The following is a 26,959-nucleotide window of genomic DNA, read 5'->3' on the forward strand; positions in this document are numbered from 1 at the left end:
CAGAGTACAGACTATTTCTGCATATGTTAAATTACTACTGGTATTACAAAGCAAAATACACAAATATAATTAATTTAGAAAGTAACTGTGATGTCACAGATGCAAAGAACCATCTCAGATTCTGCAAAATCCTGACATTGTAGTTGGACGTAGAATCTTTGAATCCTAAATCTAACCTTCACAAGTGACTTGACTTCTCTTTTTCATTTCTAAATGCTTAACCTGAAGAATACCACCAACTGCACTGGGTTACTGAGAGGAAGAAATGAGACCATGGCTCTAAGAAGCTCTCAGCACAGTGCCCAGCATAAAAAAGTACTGGCCGTTATTGTTGTGCTGCTGTGATTACTGAAGGGAAAAATATGTAGCAATCCCACCTGAAAGAGTTCAACTTGAGCAATACACACACTAGTCTTTAAGTGTCTATCCAAAGAATAAAATCAGAATACCACAAAAATAAAACAAGCAAAATTTACAAAAACCATGTAAACTTACCCTCCAAAGTCTAGTATGTTTTACCACCATTTTTTTTAAAAAGTCTAAATTCTGTTCTGACTTAAGCATACAATGTCTAAGATTTTATATATGAGACATTTCCTACTTCCTCTCAATAACCTGAAAACAATAAATCTTTTAATAAGAATTAACTAATACCTTTATGAAAAAAAAAAACTAAGAATGTTCATTAGCATTTTTTGCAAAAGTGAAAAACTGGCAATAGGGTAATATCTATCAATATGAAAATATGAAGCAGCTATAAACAGATGAGAGGTATTTATATATACTAATATGGCATTTAGTTAAGAAAAAAAACAAAACATAAAGTATGACTCTATGTTTAGACAGCCAAAAAGTAGCTTACATTACATGCATACATATTTATGCACTTAAATTTATACACAAAAAAATTGAAAGTATGCAACCAATGACCTCCTGGTTTTATTCTGTATAATTCTGTTATTTGACTATTTCAACAAGACTGTATTTATGTATTACAATCATACCTCGGTACTCATTAGCTTCAGACCTTGTCGAACCCAATACTCAACGCATTTTGACAAGAAAAAAAAATGTTTCAGCTTTTGGCATTTGCTCAGGACTCATAGCACTTGATATAACTTGTAGGCGTCACTACACTGCCCCACAAGAGAAAACGCTTCTCTCATCACTTGCTTGCTACTCATCGGTTTCCCAAAACGAATTAACAAGTACCAAGGTACCACTGTATGTGTATAATTTATGAACCCCAATAAATACCCTAGGCTAAACTCAAGTAAAAATAAGTTTTAGAAAGCACTCACAGTTTATAAAAGGATTTCATAATCTTTTAAACAAATCCTTGAACACATTACCTCATTCAATCCCTACAATAAGCTTCCAGAATTTAAGGTAGTATCCTTACTTTAAAAGTGAGAACAGACTCAAGTATTTATTAATTCACAATTAATAATGCAGAGCCAAAATGGAAACAAGTCATCCTGACTCTAAACTCAGTGTTCTGGTCTTCAGGCTGCAGTACCTCCATAAACTGGAAATGTTGGCATTTATACCACGGTTCTCTAAATCTCTGAAGCACTTCTCTCTCTTCACATGAAAGTTCATGGCATGGATTTAATTGGCGAGGTATTAACTCATTTGTTAGAAACTCCCCAGGTTATTCTAAGGTACAGCTTAGTTAAGACCACTACTTTAAGACTTAATATCCTTATCCGATAAAAAGAAGATAAAAAATCACTTGTGCCACGTACAATACTTCAGAGTTGAAAGGAGGGATGAATGCTGCATGGTAAAACCTCTTATAATCAATAAATGCCTTACAAATGTAAAGGAATAATTATTTATTCATTCAGAGGTGTATCACATCTTCTGTGGCCAGGATGTGCTTGGGACGGAGAGGAAAGGCATTACCCTCAAGAAGCTGGGAAGCTACCACGTCCTCAAATAACTACAGAGCAGCAGGGAAGCCACAGCAGCAGCACCAAGACGTGGTGGGCAGCCCCGCCTTGGGGCCTAAAGGTGCACAGGGGTGATGGTGAGACAGGGCTTAGAACGCCCTGCAGAGAGGAGCCCTTTGGGCTAGATCTTGGCATTCCCGGCAGAGCCAGCGGTTCTCGGGGAGAGGGGTTGGGATCCTGGAGGTACCTGAGACCTTCTCAGGGGGTCTGTGAGGTTAAAACTATTTTAATACCACTACTAAGACTCGTCATCACCAAAAGCTAGAAATAACCCATATTCCCTCCAGTTGGTAAATAGACAAACTGCAGTACATCCATACAGTGGAATAAGACTCAGCAACAAAAAGGAAGAAATTAGTGATAGAACATCTCATTTAACATAATGAATCTCAAATGCATTATGTTCAATGAAAGAAACCAGACTCAAAAGTCTACAGACTGTATTATTCCATTTGTACATCATTCGGGCAAAAGCAAAACTAGAGGGCTAGAAAGCAGGCCAGCAGCGCTGAGGCTAAGGGTAGGAAAATATTTCCGAGTGAAGGAAACGCTCTGTAACTTCGCTGTGGTTACACAAGCATGTGCTTGTCATAACCCAGTGATGACCTGTATACTAAAAACGGTAGGTTTCACTTCATATCTGTCCTACCTCAATAAAACTTTTAAAAATAATATCATAGTATTTGTCCCTTTCACTCTCATTTTCTCTAAAGTGTATCATGTTCTCCAGAAGCTGCATGGCTGTGATGATGCCATCACTCTGCATTAAGGAAATACAAGCTTGTACATTCTCACATTTTAAACTTTCTCCGTTTTAATTTCTAATACAATACATAGTGGAGAATATAATCAACCTAAACAAAAATATCTCTTGGGGCTTCCATAATTTAACAATATAAACGGTTTCTGAAACCAAAAAGTTTGAGAATCACTATTATAGATAATGGGGAGGCCCTGAAGGATTCCAAGCAGAGAGTAACAAAACTCAACTTCACAAAGGGTGGTGCAGGGAAATTAGTTAAGAAGTTACTGCGAAGCTCTGATTAAGGCTGATCCCAGCATGCACTGGAAAGAAATTACGTCCACACATCATCTGCAGTGTGTTATAAATCCCAAGCCGGTCTCTCTCTACTGAGCTGTCTCTTTGTTGATGTGCTGATGTTTTGCAAACTAAATCCTGTTAACTGGTAATATAGTTAGAAAACTAAATCTGCTACAAAAGGCATCCTACAATGCATTACTAAATAAGTGATTTTTCAAAATTTTAATTGATTTTTAGAGAAAGAAATGAAGCAGGGAGAGAGAAACATCAGTTTGTTGCTCCACTTATTGATGCCTTCATTGGTTGTCTCTTGCATGTGCCCCGACCAGGGATAGAAGCCCAACCTTGGCGCATACGGACGATGCGTGAACTGACTGAGCTAACTGCCACTGCCCCTTGCGAACAATGCCAATAATTTAAAACTGATTTTCACATATTCTGAAATTGGAAAGTCACAATCCTAAAGAGGTATAAAAACTAATTTACACATGATTCAATACCTCAAAATCAATTAGGAAAATTAGGTAATTGTTTTAAAAGCCAATATATTACTTCTCTGAAATGTGTTTTCATTTGTATTCAGAAACACTATGACAATCCCAACTCAGCACAATTTTTTCTGTGCAATCACTGTGGGGTTTGGGGGTTTGTTTGTTTTTCTTTGGTTTTTTCGAAGTTTGGCGGTGGGAGAGGGAGGGTTTGTTTCTGGTCTGCAGAGTACCCTTTCCTCCTGGGGAAATTTCATTTCTAAGTACGAACCCTGTAAATTGTAAATTATTTCAAGTACAGATATTTTTCTCTAATCTTCTCATGCCCAGAACTATTTTAAGTACTTTGGGATGTCACAAAGGTAGAGAAATTAACCTTAAAACCATCCATGTTAAAGACATGGATGGATGGATGGCTGGATGGATGGATGGAGAGACAGACAGATGGACAAATGACAGATCGATTCATCAATCTGGGAAGGAAATGGCGGATGTTAAAAGAAAGGATGATTTCCTTCCCCTAAAAAAAAATTTAAATACAGTTTTACAAGCCACTTTAAATGAACATGTATGTATGTGTATTAACTGCCATCCCAAATTGCTTCTCAAAATGTTTTAAGTAACCAACCCCATTAACGCCTCTCAGGTAATCCCCAACGGGTGAAAACCTATCTGGAGAATTCAATTTGCCATGCCTTAAAAAAATTCACTTATACTTTTATTCATGTGAAAGGAGATAAGGGTAACTCTAGACTTTTGCCACAGTAGCTGTGTATTATTTAGATAAAGTAAAATTAGGTCCTTACCTGAAAGTACAGTCGTTTTGATCTACTTCTTATATAAAAATCTTGGAAATTAGGTTACAGTCAGTACTACAGGAGATTCAAATTTGAAACTGAACCTATGGATTGAAGAGAGGGAAATAATTAATTTGAAATACACACAAAATGAAGATAAAAACATCAGTCTGATCAAAGATGAAATTTCCATATACTTGTTAAAGCCAAATGGTTTCTGCAGGAAACCTGTTTTCTGTGACTCAAATTCAAAATGGAAAACGTGGGTGGTTCTTCCTGTCTACTATTAAGAGTCAGCCAATTGGCTGATGAAGTTTTCACACAACTGAAGCTCAAACTCTAGCCTTCCATCTGCTCTAATATTGTCATACATTAGCAAAATAAAAGAGGAATAAAGCCTTTCTTCAGCCTCACAATAAGTCTTTTTAAATTTTATTTATTTGTTTTTAGAGACGGGAAGGAAGGGAGAAAGAGTGGGAGAGAAACATCAATGCACAAGAAAAACATCAATTAGTTGCCTCTATCACACCCAACTGAGGACCTGGCCCACAACCCAGGCATGTGCCCTGACCAGGAATTGAACCAGCAACCTTTTGGTTTGCAGGATGACACCCAACCCACTGAGCCACACAAGTCAGGATCCCAATAAGTCTTTAATGACTTGTTCTATCTAGACAATATTTGGGCAAACTGCCAAGTTCTTCAGAACTTCAAATCCAGATGATGTGAAGAACAATGAACGCAAAATCACAAAATAATTCTCTGACTTTCGAGCTATGATTTCTAAAAAATGACAAGGGAATATCTTTTGGGCCCTGAACTACAATAACAATGTAATTGTGCAGCAGGGGCTTCCAGCCCGGTCATATTAACCATAGTTGCACCTCTTCTCCACCCACAAGTCATTCACCATTTGTCAAGATGTGCCTGTCAACACATACCATATATGAACTTCTAAAACATGACTCTGCCAGATTGGGATAAAAATCCAATAATTCAGTAGGGTATTTCTGCATCTCCAGCTAGAGCTAGTAAACCAGCTGGTGAGATACAGACTTGACTGAAAACACACACAACAGTGCACCTTCCAGGAGAAAAAGACCTCGGGTACATGAAACGAGTCCAGTAACACAATTGTGTACAGCAAGTCTTCACTTAATGTCATCAGGAGGTTCTGCAATTTTAAGCAAAATGGCATATAATGAAACCAGTTTTGCCATAGGCTAATTGTTACAAATAAAAGTTATAACGGAACATTATTAGAGGACCTGCTGTATCCACGTCTGCCGAGGCCTCCTTACATTTACATCTACAGTCAACAAAAAATCTGCGAACACAAGACAATAAATAATCAGATGGCTACTTCCAGCATGAATAGTAAGACTCCCAAGTGGCAAACTGCTCAGGGATAATAACTGTCCATCACCTAAAGATTCCAGGCCCAAAGTGAACATTCCTCATGTCTTAGGAGGTTGTCTCACAAATGCCAAGAGGCTCATGTAGTCCACCCTGCTTGGCAGAGAAGGGCCTTTCGTAAGCCACCCATGACTGCTCAGCAAGTTCTTGCATGACCCCTCTGGCAGTCATGCCGGAGAACCCACTGACCAGACTAAAGCGAGGGGCACCGGTGACCAAAACATTCATCTCAAGGGAACTGCTTTGTGTGGAGACGACGAAACTTGAAATATGCACAACTGTCTGTACGTTTAAGTTACAGAAAATATGTGTATGGAGGCACTGAGCGGATCATGAGCAAATACAGATCCTAAGCTTTTAGAGCTGGAAGAGACCTCAATATCTCACTTACCATTGCAAAACCTTCATTTTATAAGTGATATTAAGTCAAAATCTCCTGACTACCAGGTTAATGTTCTTCCTATGACAACCAGCTCTCTAATCTATTGTGGAAACAATATTTTGGAGCATATTAAAATAAAGTCACTACCCAGTTGCATGGCAAATCTCATTTAACCATGTACTACAAAAGAACAATTTAGATAAAAGAGTAGAAGTAAAAAGTTTTGAGAGTATCCTCTGCTGGAGAGGGGGACTGGCTGTCTTTCTCCATACAAGTATAGTCTTATTTCTTGGTCAGGAAAAAGTATATACAAATTACATATACAAACATTTTCTTTTTTAAATGATCATTTCCAAATTACTATGTCTAGTGAAAACATACACACGATATCTTAGTTCACTTACACTGAATGTTGAAATGACAAAGCTAACAATCTTTTCTTCTCAAATAGAGATTTAAAATATTTTCTACATAAGGTATTTTCACTGTACTATAATTCATTCCCTCTACTATAACATAATTAATATCAAAACAGATCAAGATTTATTTCCCTGATGTAATTTTCTTTAAATTCTCTGATTTCTTTTTCAGCATTTCTAGGACAACAACCTAAGATGATCTTTCTTTTTTGGGTTTTTTTGTTTGTTTCTTTGCTTTATTAGATTTTATAGAAAGGGATATAATCAAATAGGATACGACACATACAAGTTGGATAATGTACTGTTTCCCAAATTCCAAATAGCAGGTTGCCACCTTTGAACACAATTTTCCTGCCATTGTCTGTGTAGCCACCCACAGTTAGGGAGCAACCTGTGCTTTCAGAGGAATTGACAGAGCTCTAGGAACATATGCCTGGCAGCAAGCAGGCGCCTGTGGTTAGGTAAGCAGCATTCATACATTGATTATAGCAGTGCGCAAATGTTAGCATATATCGGAATCACCTGGGCTCCCATCCCAGACTTTCAGGTTCAATAGGAGGGGGTTCAAGAATTTGTACTCCTACCATGTGTCTGGGTGATGCTGATATTTCACTCGGTTCATTTCCCCAAATTCCAAATGACAATTCCTCAAACAAGCACATTTTTTTCCAAACAAACAAAATAACAACAACCTAAAAAAAATACCACATGCTTATAAACATAAAAAGAGAAGGCCATAAATAATTTCTATAGAATGAAATACTTGCATGAGTGTAAAAAATTTTTAAGATAAAACATAAATCTCTACACAAATTCGTAATTGTTCCCTGGATTATCGTGAAAGACAGATTTATACACACCTATCTTATTAAGAATACTTGGATAAAAAATCTCTGACAAAAATTAGTACCAATTCTGCCATGAATTAGTCATGTGAGGTTAGGCAAGTCATTTAAGCTTTGGGCGTAACATCTTCCTAAGACATTAAGTATCATCTTTATTTCCCTTGAATTCAAAAGTCAAATATATCTTTAAATAATAAAATTAGCCTTTATAAACCACATTATACCCTAGAATTTAGTAGAAGACTATCACCAACTCTGTTAAATGAAAATTTTAGAACATTATAGACTTTAATTACATGAAATTACCTCCTCGTCTCATGTCTCAGCTTTTCCAAAAAGGTTCAGAATGTACTTTCACATCTGGATGACTCTGCCAAAGCATTTTTCCACTCTGCAGAGACCTCAGTTCCTTTCTCTTCCTTCCCTGATACTCTTAAACCTGTTAAGAGTATCTTAAACCTCAACCGGGTTTATAAATACATACAGAGAATATAAATACATACCAATAATATACATACAACCAAGAATATAAATACATACATACATACATACATACATGTGGGAAAAAATGAAAACCTAAATTGTTTGTTTAAAACCAGCTAATGTCCAAGTCTGTATTTCAAAAACTCTGTGTATGTTTTTATCATTTAGTAATCTAGACTTTAATAGCTAAAGAATGTGTTCCACTGACAATATCTGAAAATTTTATGATTTTTTTAAATCTGAATCCAAGTTCCCTGTTTGTTGCCAAAAAGCAAGGGTATCACACTGTATATGTAACACCTTACACACTTATTTTCTTTACATTCCAACCGATGATTCTGCCATCCCCAATGAGTTCATGAATAAATAATGACTAGGGTTGAGAATCTGTCTCTTTGCTAGTAGGAATCCTAAAGAGCAGCTGCTTTTGCCAAGTTCACTCTCATTCAACATTTATTTATTGCAAGCTACTATAGGGCAGGCACTCTTTATTCCTCATGCTATGGATACACAAACTGAGAAAAGCCTGCCTTTATGGAGCTTGTAGCCTGGAAGGGACCCAACATAGACAATAACCATGATGTACAAATTATATGGGGCATACATGCATCATGTTAGAGGGTATATGTGCTATTAAAAAGAGAAAGTCCAGGATGGCAGAATAAGGGGTTCAGGAATGAATGGACGGAAGGTGGGCTGCAATCTTAAACAGACCAGGTCAGGGTACGACATGTTGCAAAGGCCTGACGTTGACTATGCATGTAATAACAAATGCCTTATGAAAAGAGTTGTGTATGAGCAAATTTATGAACAGCCCAGAAGAGTAAATAGAAGAGAGCTGGGTATAAACCTCCTTCATTTTTGTAGCTTGGTTTACCAAGTAAAACTTACATCTTCAATTAGATATGCTCATTGTGCGTTTTTCCCAAATGTGGTTTAGAATAAAATTCTTACTTCTATGATTCATTTTCATTAAAGTTCAAGAACAAATTTCCAAGTATTTACTTGACATAGAAGTTTTACTATTTCAAATACATGCTGTAATGAGCATCTTTTATTCAAGGGTCTCAAAACTTGTGATCCATTCTCACCACAGTTTAATAGTTCCCTACTATGTAAGGCCCACCTCCTCCATGTAGAATTTAAAAAAGAAACAAACAAACAAACAAACAAATCAGGGATGGGGAGGATAGTTTCCTGCTTCCCCACCCTTTAGTACAGGGAGACCTATGAATTACGTTCTGCCAACCAGACACACCACAGGGGACTCGTTAAGGACGAGTTCCCTGGGGAAAGAAGCAAGGTGGCAGAGCATGTGGCATCCATTCTGCTGGCAGGCAAAGACAGAGTGATTCTGGCTCTAGCTTCCTGACCTGCAGTGTTCTGACCTAGGCCGGGGCAGCAGCTCCTTGGAGGCTCCGTTCCAGACTGCAGGGCCGGCAACCATTCCCAGAGAACCAACCTACAGTCACTTTCTTCCGCCCTCCTGATGATCTGCTAAGCTATCTACCACCCTTAATAAATCCCTTTGTGCTTACACTATCTAGAATAGATCTTAATGCCTGTAACTAAAAACCCTGACCGATTCAACGTAGCACATATTCCCTTCATTATTTCACATACAAGAGCTGAAACTGAAAGAAACAAGTGATACACAGAACATTCCACTATAAATCAAGAGTTCTTTGTTTCAAGCCAGGGCTCAAATCCACAATCAACACATCCAACCTTTCCTTATAGGTACTTTCTCATAAATTTCATCACCTCTTCCATGCAAGGAGAAGAAAATGATTTTTGCCTAACTAATTTTCTATCAATAAAGAGTCTGATGACAGTAACTTGGCAAGATATTTGAGAACACAATACAATAAACATCACTTTTTTACCAGTTCGAGTTTATGGAGAATACTGCAGTGCTAAGTATCACAGAACATTCCGAAACTGCAGACAAGGTGATCTAATGCTGTGTCTGAATGCCAAAACGATCAGCGCTCTGTGCCAAGGCATCACTTGATTCACAAAGCAGCAATGAACTTTTCACTTTTTTCTCCCATCCCTCAGGGCAAGACAGTCAAGTTAAAACCCAGAGACACATCAGGTAACTAAAATATGACAAAATTATCTAACACCAAAAGCAGACTGGAAATGCTGAGAAGTGATTATGCATGTTAAAAGTCCCATTCTTGGTAAAACCAGTTGGCCAGGATGGGAAAGTTGTTAATAATACTGTTCGTTAACATAGTCACAGACTTTTACAAAGGACATTGGATATCTTTGCATAATCAAGTTATTCTGTACTATCAAACTGCACAAAATATTTCCCAGGTAATACTCAAAGGCAACACTTTCATGGGAGATCATTTACACACTTCTGAAGCCAATTAATGACATTGATACTCACTGAGAAGGCGGCCCAATGCTCTGCCAAATAGAAGGTGGATATTTGATTCAAAGGAAAGCACAAGAATGCCACAGCAGAGCTTTCAAGACAAGTCTGCTTGTTAGTGCCAACTAAGCTCTGGGTCACGGGCACACACCTCCACCTCTGTTACTACAGTACCATTTTTCCCCTTCTGTTGCCCCAAATGACTTTTACCAAACACTTCTTAGTGCACTTAGCTTTTGTTTAATATTTTTTTTATTTTATTGATTTTAGAAAGGGTAGTGGGGTGGGGGAGATCTATTTGTTGTTCTACTTATTTATGCACTCATTGGTTGATTCTTATATGTGCCCTGACCAGGTATTGGCGTAACTGGACAACGCTCTAACCAACAGAGCTACCCGCCAGGGTATGTACCTTCCTTAGCTTTAACACTGGTGGAGGGTAGAGAGGAGGGGGAATATCTGAAAGTTAAAATATAACTACATTTGTCTCTAAGGATAAGGTAAATCAATTTGCTAAAGAAAACTTAGAACTTGGCTACTTCAAAACAGAATTTTAGGAACAACAATTTAATAGAGTCTGTTAGCAAAGAAGTTACTAAGATGAGTATCAGCTTTACTATGACTGCACGTGCAGCGTATGTGTTCTGTGCAGGCATCTGGCTCTCTTTTTTTAAGAAATGAAGTATTTCTCGGCGAGAAATGACACACGGCCTACTCTGAAGTTTTTTATGGTTTCTCATGTTTAGACTCTAACCTCAATCAATCTTACTGCAAATTGCAGGACGGATATGGTGTTCATTTATTAATAGTACCAAACAAGATACATAATGCTACAGATCAGTGATACCCAAAGCTGTTCTATAAAACAATACCAACATTTGTACATCCTTCGAGAAATGAGAAAAAAAAACTTGTTCATGACTATTTCATAAAGCTAAATTTATCCAATTTAAAAAGCTGTCTTTTATTCTGAGATTATGTCCTTCCCATTTTTTTATGGTAGTCAAATGGCCTTTTATAAAATGCTGCAATTTTTTTAATTACATGCATAAAATGCAAAGGTTTGAGTACAAGTAACTCCAGATCTTCTTTGCCCTTCCTATCTCCCACATCCCAACTCCCCTCCTTCCAGCTGCTCAGGCAAAAAGTGAAAATAAATAAAATAAAACCTAATGCCATTCTTGGCTTCTCTCTTTCACACCCCATGGTAGGCAGTTAGACAAGAGCAGAACAAGGACAATGGGCCAGGTACTGAGGTCACCAGGGTGGAAAACCCCAAGTGCCTGGCAACAGGCAAAACTGGGAAAACAAGAACCTCATCCCCAGGGTAACTTTTCCTCCCCTAGATCACTGGTCATGGGGTTCAGACTCTCCCCTGACCTTTCCTCCCCTGGCATGTCACTAGTCACGTGGTAGACACCCTTAGAAGAGGAACAAGAAGCCAAGGGGAAGAGTGGCTGCATGAAATTCCCACGTGGGCCCTTGCATGACCACTCCCTTAAGCATTAAGACCTAGGGGTAACATCTGGGCCTCGGTTGTGTTTCAGCTCCAGGCCCAGAAAAACAGCAAAACCAAACAATGCCATGGCTGACATGAGGACCAGCAGCACTGACTAATAACCCTCTGCTCTGGCACCAACCAATCGGTAGAGACCACGACCCTGAAAGGACACACCTGGAAAGCTGATGAATAGTCCATTGGGATCCTCCTCTGAGACCTCCAAATACCCTCAAGAAGGAGGATCCAGTGGGGCTCTCTCTATGGAGCACACCCCTGCCTTTCCCCACCTGCTTGCCTCTGGCACGTTTTCCTGGCCTCTCTTTCTCCTGAGCTCCAAGGGTCCTTCTTTTGCCTCTGTAACGTGCATAGCCCATATCTTCTATACTTCACTTCTTCTACCTCTGTGACTTTCTAAATAAAATTTTCCTGGTATTTGAGTCTTGCCTCTGAATTCTTTCTTAGCCAGAACTAAAGCACTGAGGTTGCTGAACCAAGGTCTGGTTTGACACCACCAACCCCCCTTCCAGACCTTGAGCATGTCCTGTCAGCCTTACTCTCAAAACATGTCCATATTCAACCACTTCTCACCATCACAATGAAGAAATAGAATATTTCCATTCAAAAAGTGGAATCAAGTGACCAGTAAACATGCAAAGGTGCTCAACTGCATTAGTCTTTCACAGAAATGCAAATTAAAGCCACAATAGAATATTTCTACACACCCACCAGAACAGCTGAATCAAATTGCAGGCAATACCAAGTGTTGCCAAGAATATGGAGCTCTCATATATTGCTGATGGATATATAAACTGGTACAAAGCACTTCAGAAAACTGTTTCTCAGTGTCTACTGTGTAAAGTGAATACACACATACCACAGGACCCAGCAAGTCCACTCCTAATTACATCCCTTACAGATGTCTTTACCAAAAAGGCATACACAGGGATGTCCATGGCAGCACTATTCACCAGCCACAGACAGGAAACCACTGTGGCATCATGCCATAGAATGCTCTACAGCAACAAAAATAAATAAACCACAGATACTTCTAAGAACACGAATGAACCTCACAAACACAGCATCGAGGGAAAGGAGCCAGAAACAGACTAAGATATTAGGCATGATCACATTAATATCAAGTTCACAATGTGGCTCAAATCACTAAACTGTAGTGTTCATAGGTGAGAGAGAATGTTTTGCCCAGCACTTCTGAGGGGCTAGCAGTACCTATCTAAGTCTGATTACACAAATATATTCACTTTGTAAAAATTTATCCCACTGTATACTATGCTTTCTGCACTTTTCTGTATGTTTGTAAAACTTAATCTATGGTGTTAGAAGTCAAAAGAATGGTTACTTTAAAGGCAGAAGGACAGCTAGTGACCGCAGAAATATAACACAGGGCTTCTGGGGGGCTGGTAATGTTCTTCCTTGATCCTGCAGGGCGATGACACAGGTGTACTGACTGTCTGACAATCTGCTGAGCTGCGTATTCAGGGTTTGTGCATTTGATGTGTACAATACTTAAAAGATTTTTTTAATCACTGTGGTAATTTCAAATTTTTTCCTACAAGCCATAGGTCCTCCTCAGTGTAACCTCTCTATAAACATTTATGGCTGGGCAGCCTACTGTTTTGCTCCCATGCTTACTATGGGCCCTTCTCTATTTTGTGCACCACTTAAAATCTGGCTTCCTGATAAAGTAAAGACAACCCACAGGATACAAGAAAATATTTGCAAATCACATATCTGATCAAAGATTTGTATCTAGGGTATTTAAACAACTCTTACACTCAATAATAAAAACGCTAATTTTTGAAAGCAAAAAGAATCTGAATAGACATTTCTCCAAAGAAGACATATAAATAACCAATAAACAAATGAAAAGAGGCTCAACATTATTAGTCATTAAGGAAATGCAAATCAGCCAGATGGGAGGGAGGGTTGGAGGATGCATAAAAATGGGGAAGGGATTAAGATACGCAAATTGTCAGTTATAAAAACAGTCAAGGGGATAAGGGATGTAAAGTATAGCAAAGGAAATAAAAGATATCGTGGGAACTATGTGTGGAGTCAGATGGAAACTAGACTTACGGGGGTGATCATTCCATAAGTTATATAAATGTCTAATCATTATGTTTTACACCTGAAACTAATATGTCAACTGTAATTGAAAATAAATTATTACAAAAGGAATGGTTTATTTCAAACTTATTTTAAAATTTATTTTTTAAAAAAAGGAAATGCAAATCAAGCGACGTACTGCTTCACACCCATTAGGAGAGCTAAAAGGAAAAACCAGTACAGCAGCAAGTGTTGGCAAGGATGTGGGCAAACTGCGAGCTTCACGCAGTGCTAGTGGGGATGCAAAAGGAGACGGCTACTTTGGAAAACAATATGGCAGTTCCTCAAAAGGTTAAACATAGTTACTACATAAGCCAGCAATTGTACTATGTTTGCTAGTGTATACCCACAAGAAATGAAGACATGTGCACACAAAATCTTATACATAAATAGAAGTATTATTCTTAATACCCAAAAAGTGAAAACAACCCAAATGTCCATCAACTCATAGGTAGCCAAAATGTTATATATCCCTACAGTGGACTATTACTAGGCAATAAAAATTAAGAGCTGATACATGTATGAACTTTGAAGACATCATGCTGAGTGAAAGAAGTCAGTCACAAAAGAACACATACTATGATTCCTTTTATATGAAACATCCAGAATAGGCAAATCTATAGAGACAGAAAGTACATTAGTGGTTGCTTAAGTCTGCGGGGAGGGCTGTCACTACAGCCAAAGGGCATGCAGTTTCTTTCTGTGATGAAAATATTCTAAAATTGACTGTGGTGATGGTTGCACATGGCTGATTACACTAAAAATATTGAATTATACATTTTAAATGGGCTAGTTATATGGTATGTGAATTATATATCAATAAAGCTATTATTTTGTATTTTTAATATCCAATCTTTATTATAGTTTTCCCTTTACAGCCCCCTTCCAGCCCCTTCTTATTCCCCTCTCCCCGCCGATCACCACCCCGCCGTCCACGTCCATGACTCGGCCTCTTCTGCAATGGCGCTGACAGCTGGGCCGCCTTCCTCAGAAGCGGGCCCCATTTTGGCTTATTAATATCACCTGGAATTGTGCAGTCACAACTTTTGTTTCTTGAAGCTTCCCACCCATCGGGATGAAACCATACTCCTTTTTATCTTTCTGTTGGTCTTGCAGGTATCCTGTCTTCTCTGAGCTTTGTGAAATCTCTTTCTAAAAATCTAGGCCGTAAGACTCTCTTCCATCACGAAGAAACCCCAAGGTGACATAGCCGCTTTCATCCAGAGTTCTCGTCATGAATCACTTAGTCACAATTCCCACCTTCTATCTTCCAAAGCTAGAATTACCAATAAGCCAGGTGTCTCCGTTTATAGGGTTGCAACTTCCGCAAATATACAAGTAGTTGAAATGCACCATTTATAAACTACCTTATTCCTGTGCCAGCTCTGAACTTATACATATTTATTCAGGGATGCACTTAGGATTAGGCTCTAGGAATACAAAATTGCAAAAGACACAGTCCTGGCCATCAAGGTCTAATAGGAGGAGCAAATGTAGAAAAGTAATTTTAATGTATTTTGACAAAGCGCCCCCAGCTTCCCTCTCCCCTGGTACTTTAAAAGTTCAGTTGTAATTTTCTGTTGCTTGTCTGTCAACTTGGCTTGCTCTCATGAGGATGGATGCTCCCTTTGGGTCCCAAGACTAACAGTGCCCTGAACACAGGAGAGCTTCAACAAACTGTCGACTGAACTGTTTGTGAACACACAAGTATGCAAGGAGAACCAGGTGACTGCCACATAAGTACCCATCCTCTGCTCGCTTTACCTCTGCTCGCTGTTACACACCTGAGCCAAGCCTGGCCACAGGGCATTCCTTGCTGAGGCTGGCAGGTAGCAAATTAAGACAGCAAAGTATCCAAGTAGATTCCTCCCTCTGCTCCCTTCCCTCTTACCCATCTCAGCAATTAGCTTTAATACCCCTAGATTTCCGCCACCTGACACCCAGGGAAAATGTTCAGGATGACCTTTCAAAGACGGCTTCTGATGAGATGGGATTTTCCTGTCTATTCAGATGAGCTTCATCTTACAAATCCCAAGTACCCACCATTGCAACCCAAAGGAAGGGTATCATTCAGTCAGTCTTTAAAAATCCAAGAGAAAAAGACTAAAAAACTGAAAAGCTGTGAGGCTTTTAAGAAGGAAGGTTGGGTAATTGACGCCTACGAGACATCTATTCTATGCCAGGCACTGTGTGTGCTGCCATCCAGCTAACACCGTTAAGAGCTCCATCTACGGGTACTGAATCCAAATTGTGGGAAGGGCATTACATGCAGCGTCTCATTTCATGGTGACAATAGCCTTGTGAGTTAAGCATCACCACTGTCCCTGTCTTTAAAAAGAAGATAGAGATTAAGGAACTGCTTGAGGTCACTCTAGTATAATGGATCCCAGGTCTCTGATCCCAGGGCCTGCCACTTACTGGGTAACCCAGACAAGCAACTCAGCCTCTGAATCCATTTTTTTAAATCTAAATTAGAAAAATGAGGAAAATCCCTTCCTCAAATACTCACTATGAAAATAAGACAATATACCAAAAAAAAAAAGTGCTAGTTCATAACAGACCCTCAAAAATAAAATTGTTTCTTTTCTTGCTTCTGTTATGAACTCTCCCAGCCTTAAACCACAGACATGCAGTGGACGTACCGCCATTTGCAAATCACCTCTCACATCCTGTCCTAAAAGGGCAGGCTCTGTCTTACTCATCTAGAATAGATTAAAATGTAATTAATGATCAAGAGAAGCAACTGGAATGCCAACTACCATTTCACAAAGTTTTAGAACACAACACACTAGTAATGAGGAAACTATGCACAGAGAAATCTAAGATCAATGCTGCTGCTGGTTTTGCTTCCAATATTTTCTTCCTGAGAAATCCCAGAAACCCTTCTCTAAGGCTACTATGTTCAATGTCACGGTCCCCCATGGAGCAAACACTGCTGCTTTCCAGGGACCTCTTTTCTTCTCCCCATCAAATTTCACCGTAAAGCCCTCTTTTACTGGACAGGTCTCTGTGTTTTGCTTATCTTTAGAAGCCATTTTTAAAACACGGGAGGCATGAAAATGTTAATGGTGATGGTATTCCTTGGGGGATAGGGGGATGGGTGACTCTTTTCTTCTTCATACTTTTTATTATTTTCCAAATTTTCCACAAAGCCTTATGCAATGTGTTTATAATAATAAAAAGAAAGTAGACAATATATTTAAATTATTTCCTGTGTCTCCTGCTGAACATTTTCCTCTATTCTTCCCAAGTTGCCTGATGAGCTAGAAACATCTTGTGACAAGGACTGCTGAAGCTTCTGCACAACACCCAGCACAGTGCTCACCACAGCAGGCGCCTGGCACAAAACAGCTCAATAAGTCTTTGTTGGGTGAATGATGACTATTCAGGTAGTATTTAAAAACGGCCTTTGCCGACCGATTGATGGCAGGCAGACCAAGGTAAGAATGGGGCATGCCCTTAATGGACTTAGATTATTTCAAGTGTCTATCATTATTGAAAAGGGAGCTCTCAAACAATCAAAGCAGTTAAACATGAAAGACTGCAACCTGAAGACAGAGTGAGCTGCTCAAGGTGACTCACTGCTGCAGTTGTCAACCAAGAACAGGACGGTGAACAAACTTAAGATCCTTGTGCATCTTGCCATACAGGGCATACAGAACTGAATTCCTTAAATGGCCTCCGAGCTCTCTGCCTCATTTAGAAGGCGCACTTTGGCCCTGGTCAGCCACCAAAGTTTAACAATAGTCTTTAAAATTAATCTCTGTTCTTAGGATTAAATAATAAGCCTAAATACTAAAGCAAATAGGAGATTAAGATAAAACCACCCCAACCATGTTATCAGGCCACCAAATCCTTATCTAGTAAGCCAAACCAGAAAATCTTGAGAATTTATTTAGAAAAGAGAAGTCTCAAATATTTGGTTTGGAGAAATGACCTGTGCATAGAGTGTAAAGAAGGGTGTAATAGATTTACTACACCCACAAAGCTCACAATACAGTAGAAAAATTAAAGTAGTAAAAATGTTCTTTTTTCACCCTGATCTAAGTTAACTTTTACTAGAGACTTCAATTCTGTGGGATGAATTGAAATGTGCTAGAAGCACACTTGATTGCCAAGATTGATCTTACACCTGTTTTGTATTTTCAATTAACTTCAGTTCATTAATCTCTCCTTAAGCATCTATGTATTTCTAATAGGTTCGCAGACTCTTAAGACACTTATTTCAAAACAAAGCAGATACTGACTTGATGGCAGCATGATTTTAGGGCCATAGCCAGAACTCAACAACAGGATGATATCATAACAGAACCCATGCTGCAAGATGAGAAAGAAAGTATTTCTCCCAAAATACATATTTCTCACATGTCCTGTCTTGCCTTCAGTTGGGAACTAAAGTGAAGGTAGTCTTACTAGGAAAAAACATTCTGTGGTTATCACAACCTCTGTGGAGATTTATATTTACTTCGTCACAATTATAAATATTTACATTTCATCTAGCGATTTGTAGTAGAAACACCTGCAACTCCGGCCCTTGAACTTCTCTAACACATGGGAGCCCATCGTGAAGTTGTTTCCCAGATCACAGCTAAGTTCAGTTGGTCAGAAAAAACATTCAGCGACTACCATCACCTTGACTCCCCTAGAAGTAAGAAAATTAAATATATTACCCAAGAATTTTCTCTAAGAATCTGAGATACTTGCTCTTCTTCACCTTCTAAAAGTTTACTCATCTGCCACTTAATTTTTCTTAGTAAAGCCAGCAATAGGAGGTGAGAGAAGTTAAAAGGAATGGCGTCACTCCTGTGCCAACCTTTGGAAAAATACAAACAGACGGGAGTCTGAAAGCTAGGCAAGCAACTAACCATTCTGGCTCCAGTTTCGCTGTCTGTTAAATGCTGACGATATCTATTTCCCAGGACTTTCATAAGGAAAAAATGAAGTGGTATTATAAAGACATTAACATAGAATTAATTATTGGTAAAGTTCAGGGAAAGAGATGTATGACCGTTATTAACTGGGCACTCTAGAAGTCACTTTGACAGGCTAAAGTCCTACAACACATAGAGGAGGAAAACATGCCAAATGGGTCATGTGCCAGTTCTGGGAAATCCTGATCATCACTGAAAATAGGAAAAAAAACAAAAAACAAAAAACAAAACAGTCCCCGACTCTCCTCTGTGGCTCAACAAAGATAAATGATAAAATGCATACCCAATTTTAAAAATCTACCAGTAAGACTAGGCTTTCATTAGAGAAACGGATAGAGAGCTTCTATCATCAGTGTGGCACAGTGTTTAAAAGGAATTACCAGTTAACCAACAGGGTGATGATTATTGCTCCCTATTCTATGTAGACAGGCTTTCTGGCATTCCAAACAGTAAGATGCATTCTCTGCACACAGCTAAAACATGACTGCCACTACTAGTCCCAACAGATGACTGCACTAGACCATTTCTCAACTCAGTAGCTGCTGCAATGTATGTTAATATAACAAGAAATTCTATAGCAGGAACTCAACATCCTGGCTCCCATTCAGAGTCCTAATGCCTACAAAGCATTATAAAGCATTGGTATAAAGATTGGCAATGATGTCACATGAAGTGCCTGGCACACTGGATACTCAATAAATAATAGCCAATGTTAATTTTATCGCTAGGAAGCAACAGAAGTCAAAAGGCTGAACCGGCCATGAAGCAACTATAGATAGAGCGGCTCCATCTCAATCAAGAAATTAAGCTTTATGAAAACAACAAAGAACATAAGGGACAGGCCTTACAACAAGGGATAAACCAGTAAACAGCAGATTCACCTCCCGAGAATAAATGCCAATGTGCCCATTCCTCTGGGGCAAATAAACATAAAGTGAAAAATGGTCCCTATCCTCCAAGAACCCACATCTATCTGATGAGAAATCATATGGTACCTGTCTTCTTCATTCCCCCCTTGAATCTGGGTCCTTTGAAGCCAAAACCCACAGCTTTACATTGTCACACACACAAGCTCTCAATAAATTTGGCACAAATGAGACACTCATAGGGTCTCTAAAGTTTCCAAGCAGGGCCTCACAGACTGCTTAGTCTAGACTTTCCAAAAGCTGAGAATCTGTGTACTTAAAATGCACCCCATTAGAACTATTAATGTCATTGAGCCCCCATGAACCATCTTAATGTCCCTTACAATGACCCTGTCCAGAATGATCAAGCCCATGCATCCCTGCCATAGCTGCATACAGCTCTACTAGAAAATTTCTTTCTGGTGCTCATTCAAATATCTGTGTTTACTCATTATCCTACCCTGTGGAGTCTGAGAAGACAAAGATAATCTCACCTCCTTCCATATGACAGATTTTCAACTCTTCTGACAGTGGATGATTTTCCTTCTGAGTTTTTTCCAGGTTAAACATTCTTGATGGATCATGCATTAATTACTTCATATATATTTATTCTTAGAGAACGAGGAAGGGAGGGAGAGAAACATCCATGTACGAGAGATACATCAATCACTTGTTTCTCGCACACCCCCAAATGGGCACCTGGCCCACAACATAGGCATGTGCCCTGACTGGGAATCGAATTGGCGACCTTTCTGTTTGCAGGCCGGCACTCAGTCCACTGAGCCACACCAGCCAGGGCATGCATTAATTATTAAATACAAAGCTGTTTAAGTATACAACACAGTACAACAGCATTTCGGAAAAGGGAGAAAGGTATCAGTGAAGGAGGTGGAACTTGAAGAACGAGAAAGATACAGATAAAATTAGAGTTCAGGAGCGGGCATTGCATCAGAGGGGATAAGGAGATAAGACAAGGATAAGCAGCATCACAAGTGGGGAAGCGGGGAAGAGATAAAGCTATGAGTAAGGAACTTAGTAGATTTCACAAACTGTTTTAATGGACAGAACTAAAATTGAAAATGAACAAAGGCTCAAAGGAAGTCACAACAGTTGGGAAGAGATTTTCAACTCTTCTGACAGTGGATGATTTTCCTTCTGAGTTTTTTCCCAGCATATGAAGGCAGAGACACAGTCCTGAAAAGGCCAAAGAAATCAGATACACAAGGAAGGAGAGACCCAAGAGAAAGGTCACAAAAGCAAGCAGGACAGTGTGAGAGTGTGGTGAGGTACTGGAACCACTTTAGTTCCTCCAGGGTGGCACCTGTACCTAAATGACACACTAGAAATAATCAGACAAGATGGGCTGGAGACAGGGCATCAGGTGTCAAGGCGGTCAGAAAGGAGACTGCTACAGCCACCTAGACAGAAAAGCAAAGTCTGTGCTACGATGGTGCCGATAAAACCAAGAGGAGAAGGCGAAAACAAGAATCAATTCGAAAGAAGAAAAAGTGGCAAGCTTGGTCCCAGACCAGACCAAAGATAAAAAAGAAAGAGAAGACTCAGAGATGATTTCTAAGAGGTACCTGGGAAGTCCAAGGAAGAAGCAGACCATGCTGAGGGCAGCAGAGGCAGGGCAACTGTGCGCCCAGGTGTGCTGAGGGCACTCGTGGGTTGGTACGTGGGTGGCTCTTCTGTTTAGGAAAGCCTCCAAGTTCACTCCCCACTCTACAAACACACGTGGTGATGTGCCTTTGCTACTTCCCAGTGCCAGCACAAGCTGTAGTTTCTGTGTCAGCAGACAGGGAGTATCTGGTTTTGATTCTGAAATCTGTAACCTTACCAACAAAGTTAAAATTCTTACAAAAAAAAGTCAAATGTGCTTTGATAGAGCTAGATGAAACAAACTAATCACAAAAGACGACATCTTGCATGATCCCATTCACATGAAACAAGCAGACTAGGCACAGAAATGCAAAGATGATTAGTGTGGCCTGGGATGGGAATGGCGAGAAGGAGAGGGGCTGGGGAGAAATGGGAGTGACCGCAAAAGTTTCTTTTTGGATAATGAAGGTGAGCTGACATTGTTTATGAAGATGATTCCACAATTCTATAAGTGTACTCAAAGGTAATGACTTGTACACTTCAAATGGGGGAACTGAATAGTAAGTAAACTATAACTCAATAAAGGTGCTATAAAAAAAATTAGGAGTGCATAAATAAGTACTGCGACTTAAGAAACTTAGATTATCTCCCCAATAAAAATGACTATTAGACTTCAAATAAAAACCATCAGATGATTTGGAAAATATTTTTAAAAATTTTAGAAAGTCTAAGTAAGTTGTATTCCTTCTAGAGGGAAACAAGCTTGGAAAAGATTGAAATTTAAATATATATATTCCTTCGAAATTGTTTCTCATGATTGGTCTAAATATTCTAATATGTACTACAAAAGCAAAGACAACGGCATGGGGGTTTTTCCATAACAATTATGTGAACTGGCATTATTCTAGAGACCTACGGTTCAGTTTTTTAGAAGCTGAAATAAAATGTAAGCCAATTCAGTGAAAAAGCAGGAGATTATGTAACCGCAATTACCGAGCAGATCAGTAAATCTATTTTATGAATTCGAGATGTGACAAAAACCATAACATAGATGTCCTCATTCGCAAGGTACCAGAGAACAACGCAAATAATTTCTGCCTCCACCACATCTACTGACAAACATAGCTCCTGGTACCCTGACACATTCCCTCATTAAAAACACTGCTGCTCTCTTTCCACTAAACACATAAAATACTTACTTAGAGTTCCCAACGACTGTCAATTACTCATCAACATGTGTCAGGCACTCAAAGGCACAAACTTCACTTTCTAAGTCATATAACCTGCACTGAGCACATAGAGCCGATGCCTAACTGAATCTTGTGATCCCGCAATTTCCAAACTTTTTCACCTCATGGCACACATAAATAATGACCAAAATTCTGCAAGACACCAAAAAATGTATTTTTTGCTCATGTGACAAGAAAACAGGTGTCATTTTGATTCATTCCCACTGGGCGGCTATCATTGTGTTGACTGTTGTCCTTTTCTATCTGGCAGCCTAAGGGAAAAGAGGGCCGGACTGCAGCCAGGAGCTGCACACTGTGCCTCCCGCAGTGCGCGGGCTGAAAGGCGCTCTCGTGGACAGATGATGAAACCAGCAGGGCAGCGAAGAAAAAGCGGTCGTGTTGTTTCTGCTCAAACTGCCTCGTGGATGAGAAGACCCAAGAACCAGCACCACATCTCTTGACTGAAGAGGTTCCTAAAGCAACCTCTCACTGTTGGGAAGAAATCAATTATCAACAAATACTACATTTTAAGGATACAACTATTTATATTACTACCTCTACGGAAAAACATTTAATAAATTCAAAATACCACCTATTGAAATATAAGACTGATGCTTTCAACATTTTTACTTGTATCTTAAATTTTAATTCAGGAGGTTCAAATATATATATTATACATATTTCCCCTGCTTATAACAAAGTTTTAAGCAATCAAAACACCTAGGAATACACTCATATAAATAGGTCTTTCTCAACCGAGAAACATGGAGAGTGGTCTCCCCAATAATTTTGACCAATGAGACCTTACTTTTTAACAGAGGTAAGTTATGGAAAGCCTAAAATAATAAAGACTTTGACAAAGGAAAGGGCCTGTTTGTTTTCCTACTACAATATCCTCCCGCCTAAATAAAATCACATTCACCGGAAACTCTGTTTATTAAGGGGCAAGTCTGGTGCCACACATGTAGTGCTCCAGTGGCTACACACAAAATGAAGTCCATGACACCCTGGAAGGACCCAAAGTAACAATTTCTCCCAGAAGCTGCCCAGGAATCACAGAAATGATCCAAGAAAGCTTTTCCATGCATTCAGAGAGAAAGCCCACCCTTGGAGGGCACATGCCAACTGTCTGCAATACATTCCGTCCTATGAGTTAAGTAGCTCAGAAGAGACCACAAAGTACATAAGATGGTAACAGTCTGCCTTCCAGAAATTATATTACCACTATAGGACATAACTTTGGAACCTTTACCGTTTTTTCCTCATTTGATCTCAAGAATCCTGAGAAGGGCAAATACTTTCCCCATGTCACAAATGAGAAAGCTGAAGCTCAGGAAGATGAACAGACCTGCGCAGATGCCAACATGACTTCTCCACCTGCGCATCTACTGGTGTATCATACCCGGCATGTACAAATCAGCTCTGAATTCCCCACCCAAACCTGCTCCTCCAGTCTTCCCCATTTCAGTAAATGGCACCTCCATGATTCCAGTTGCTGAGGCCAGAATCTTTGTGTTATCCTTGACTCCATTCTTTTTCACTCAATATCATCACACTGTTGGTGAATTACTTTAGTCCGACTTGGGTTATGTCCAGAATCCAGCCACTTCTCATCGCCTCCACTACTGCGATCATCACATCTCGCCTAGATCATTGCTACTACCCGCTAATATCTCCATTTCCATCTCTACCTTTGCCTCCCCCGCCCCGCTTCGTTCCATTCTGTACACAGCAGAGTTTTGCCCTTTAAAAATATGTCAGATCAAAACCCTTTGAACCATCTAGTGGCTTTCTATCCCACTCTGTTCACTGCGGGACATATATCCAGGATGAGAGCAGGATCTGCTATCTAGGAGGTATTCAATGAGTGTTGCTAATCAGTAAATGAAAGAAAAATGGCCAAATTCGAGCCAGACTACAATAAATCTCCCAATGTTCTTTAATGACAAGGAGACCAGATTTCCAATGCCCAACAATCCACATGAGAGAAAATTAAGTCTTACCTTATGTAACTGAATCTTATAACACATAAACAATATTCTGTTGAATTTCTAACAGATTAAAATGAAAATATCATTTTATAAAGCCACAAAAACTCAGGCTGGGTTATCTGAATATCACATATTTGGCAGCATGGCAACTGCCGGCTAATTATCACAGTGCTGTCATATCTTCAGTGTGACTTCTGCATTCAGTGACATGATATCGCCATATCTCAAGACTACCACACACAAAGTGACACAAGCTCTAAAAGATTCAGAACTGAGCACCTAGAAGAGGGTGAGAAGCATTTCTAAATCTCCCACACAGAGACTACAGCAATCATCTGAAACAGGAATTAAGTTTTTAGGGTGTTACAATTAACAGCAGAAAGGTTAAATTCAGACCTGCTTTCTTCCAAAAACACAAGGAAAGTCTCTTAGAGTTGAGTTAAAACATTGACTGTTTTCAGATGAGCGTGAAACTAATGCTAAAATTATCCAGCATTATAGAATTTTCTCACTAAAATGTTTTAGAGTTCAAAACAAAAACTCCAAATTTATGTTTCTGTAGTTCTTTGAAAAACACTTTTACTATCTGCAAAAAGCCCCAAATCGCACTAAACCACACTAATGATTCACAGAATTTTTAACAGCTGGCCTTTAGGGAAACTTAATTCAACCCTCAATCTTCTTCCTTTGCAAATGAAAATATTGCCTGGTATATAATAAGTGCACACTGAAAATTTGTTACACGAACGAACAAATGAGCAAATGAAAAAAGACCAGAAAAGGGTATATGGCTCTTTTAAGATCTGACTATGGAAAAATCCGGAATTAGCCAAAAGTAGGTTTCTAGATTCTCTTGGAGCAGGCATGAAAGGAGAACCAAGATTTAAAAACTTTATTCGGTTCCTCAGGAAAACCTTAGCCACTATTCATTAAAGCCAGTTTCCTTTAGTTGTTACTTAGAAAAGCACTTGAGAAAATAAATTTAGCCAAGATATATCTCCTTGGAAACCAAAAGGCAGAATTATCTAGTGTTTCTTTCTTCCTCTACACAAAGAATATTTAATATAAGGCCATTGTCATAATAAATAACTACAACTGTTTTAGAGAAGAAGTAACACATGTGGCCTTTGAAAAAACTAAAATTCCAGCAACTGAGGACAGAACACTGAAAAGAACCACAATAATCCCTAGAAGAGAAACAGTCTCATAAAAGCAGAAACCATGTATCTATCTTTTCTTTTCAATATATTTTATTGATTATGCTATTACAGTTGTCCCAATTTTACCCCCTTTACTTCCCTCCACACACCCATTCCCTCCAGCAATTCCCTCCCCTCTCCCCCACCTTAGTTCATGTCCATGGGTTGTGCATATAAATTCTTTGGCTTCTCCATTTCCTATACTTTCTTTTAACATCTCCCTGCATATCCTGTACCTACTACCAATTTGTACTTCTTAATCCCTGCACCTTTTACCCCCATTCTCCTCCTTACCCCTCCCAGCTGATAACCCTCCAAAAGATCTCCATATCTATGATTCTGTTTGTGTTCTCTTGCTTGCTTAGCTTTTTTTTTTTTAATTCAATTGCTGATAGTTATGAACTCTTTGCCATTTTAATGTTCATAGTTTCGATCTACTTCTTTTTCTTAAATAAGTCCCTTTAACATTTCATGTAACAATGGCTTGGTGATGAACTCCTTTAGCTTCACCATGTCTGGGAAGCACTTTATCTGCCCTTCAATTCTAAATGATAGCTTTGCTGGATAGAGTAATCTACGCTGTAGGGCCCTTGCATTTCATCACTTTGGATACTTCGTGCCAGTCCCTTCTTGCCTGCAAAGTTTCCTTTGAGAAATCAGCTGACAATCTTATGGGAACTCCTTTGTAGGCAACCCTCTGCTTTTCTCTTCTGCTTTTAAAATTCTCTTATCTTTAACCTTTGGCATTTTAATTATGATGTGTCTTGGCGGGGTTCTCTTTGCATCAATCTTATTTGGGACTCTCCGTGCTTCCTGGGCTTGTATGTGTTTATTTCCTTCTCCAAATTAGGGAAGTTTTCTTTTATTATTTTTTTAAGTAAGTTTCTAATTTCTTGCTCTTTCTCTTCTCCTTCCAGCACCCCTATGATTCAAATGCTGGTGCACATGAAGTTGTCCCAGAGGCTTCTTACACTTCCCTCATTTTTTTTGGATTATTTTTCCTTCTTGCTGTACTGATTGAATTTTTTTTTCTTCCTTATGCTCCAATTCATTGATATGATCCTCAGCTTCATCCACTCCATTGTTAATTCCACGTTAATTTTTCTTTATGTCACTTAGTATAAACCATTTCTTCCTGGGTCTTTTCTATACTGCTGAAGTACCCAATGAGCACTTTAAGCATCCTAATAACCAGTGTTTTGAACTCTGCATCTGACAGACTGCTTATCTCCATTTTGTTTAGCTCTTTTTTTCTGGAGTTTTG

At 39.1% G+C, this 26,959-nt stretch overlaps 1 protein-coding gene across 1 annotated transcript in view; it reads right to left on the bottom strand.

The window, feature by feature from the left end:
• The window catches only part of SIPA1L1 (signal induced proliferation associated 1 like 1), a 312,113-nt gene that overhangs the window by 275,201 nt on the left and 9,953 nt on the right, over window positions 1–26,959 (bottom strand). The window contains exon 2 of the mRNA XM_054567334.1: window positions 4,292–4,386. The gene's annotated coding sequence lies outside the window, so the exon portion shown is untranslated. The remainder of the gene's footprint in view (window positions 1–4,291; window positions 4,387–26,959) is intronic.

This window comes from Pteronotus mesoamericanus, unplaced genomic scaffold (genome assembly GCF_021234165.1).
Source record: "Pteronotus mesoamericanus isolate MK-2021 breed Mesoamerican mustached bat unplaced genomic scaffold, CSHL_Meso_final contig_182, whole genome shotgun sequence".
Taxonomy (NCBI): domain Eukaryota; kingdom Metazoa; phylum Chordata; class Mammalia; order Chiroptera; family Mormoopidae; genus Pteronotus; species Pteronotus mesoamericanus.